The sequence below is a fragment of the Galeopterus variegatus genome, unplaced genomic scaffold (genome assembly GCF_000696425.1).
Source record: "Galeopterus variegatus unplaced genomic scaffold, G_variegatus-3.0.2 Scaffold696, whole genome shotgun sequence".
In the NCBI taxonomy this organism is placed as follows: Eukaryota; Metazoa; Chordata; class Mammalia; order Dermoptera; family Cynocephalidae; genus Galeopterus; species Galeopterus variegatus.
Genome location: NW_007726807.1, coordinates 106,886 through 108,517, shown reverse-complemented (window position 1 = coordinate 108,517; position 1,632 = coordinate 106,886). Strand labels below are relative to the sequence as shown.

Below are 1,632 nucleotides of genomic sequence, written 5' to 3'. Positions count from 1 at the left end.
ATTAATGTCTTTAACATGATAAGAGTACCATTCTTACAAATGATAATTTATCATGATTTTGTAATGATAAATTTAAATGTTTTTCATTGGTACAAATGACAGTTTTTAACCAAATTTTAAATTTAACTTAGGGGTTAGTGAGAAATTGGTTTATGGCCACAAAGAATGATTACATTTTGTAATGATGAATATGCTAATTATCCTGATTTAATCATCAATATTGTACACAAGTATTTATTGATAGTCAACTCCGTACCCCACAAGTATGTAAAATCAATTATGTTTCAATAATTTAAAAAAATCTTGCATAATAGAATTTTAGATTATTTAAAAAAATGAAATTTAACTCAGGAAAGAAGTCTTAAGGTTCCACACAGATTTTACTTTGAAGATGCAAATAATCATATGAAATGATTTCCTTCCTAGTCATTGATTATTTGCATTGATAATATATTGAGGGATTTACTCGTTCATAACTGATTCCTAAACTTCCTGATTTTTAGTTTGAAGAATAGGAATTGCATCAGTGTCGTTAATTAAGAGATCGGGTCTATGTTTAGTGGAAATATAAACTTTGATTCTGTTCTGAAATTATAAAAAATTGACTGTACAGCCAATATTTTAATGCAGAATTAGCTAAATCATTTAAGCAAATGTCTCATCAAAATGTAAATTCTGTTGAGGACTTCTGCAATATTTTCTCCTTCCTAATTAATTGGCAAGCTCTAACTCTCAGGGTGCTGGTGTGGAGCCTCTAGGGTCTCCACACGGAGAGCCAGGCTGTGCTGAGAATGGCAAAGTCCTTCAAGAAGGATCAGAGAAAGAGGCTGTTTGGTTCTTGACTCATGTGATTCCTTGGTATTCCAGATTTCTAGCTTTTGGAGGGAACTATCTCTCCTGCCATACTCTCCCAACCCAACTAGGGCCCACTGCATGACCAGATGTCATGAGTGTTAGGTTCAGTGAGATGGAGAAAAGGGAGAGAGAGACCCGAGCCAGGTGCTATTTCAGCCAAAAAGCTTTATTCCACTAACGTGGAGGGGAGACTGAGTCAGATCAGTTCCCCCAAACCAGGGAAAGCAGGAGGTTTATAAAACTTTTAGGGAGGATTTTGACAGAGTAATGGGCAATTTCAAAATCAGTGGTATGCAAGGTGACACAGCCCTTGTGTTCCAATAACATCTGGTCAGTTAAGGCATGGGCTCCTGATTAGCCACTATCTCAGTACAAAGCATTCCAGCCCAAAGCTTGCTAAATGCAGCCCACAAGACGTTGCTTTGATGATAACGGTCATGTTTACCCCTTCCCAGGAGAGGAATCTCAGTTCCCAGAGAAGAAAGGGAAAGGGGGAAGAAAGGTCGAAATCCACTCAATATGGCTGCGCTGAAGCTAAGCCAGGCATGAGACTCAGTAATGAGAGGGAGTATTTCTGCCCTCATCTGCCGTTCTCGTCGTTGCTATGTTTTTCTGTAGAGTGCTTTGTTTTTTTGTTTTGCTTTGTGTTTGGAAGCGGTAGATGTTGGTAGAGTGGAGAAATGTGTGGGAAGGCTGACAAACAAGTGGAGGATGAAGGAAATAGATTTTGAGTGAATGTGGATGTGGATGATACGGCTAATATTTTCTTCGAAGAGA

General features: G+C 37.9%; 1 protein-coding gene across 1 annotated transcript in view; it reads left to right on the top strand.

The window, feature by feature from the left end:
• NEBL (nebulette) overlaps positions 1-1,632 on the top strand; it is a 110,369-nt gene that overhangs the window by 61,211 nt on the left and 47,526 nt on the right. The window lies entirely within an intron of this gene.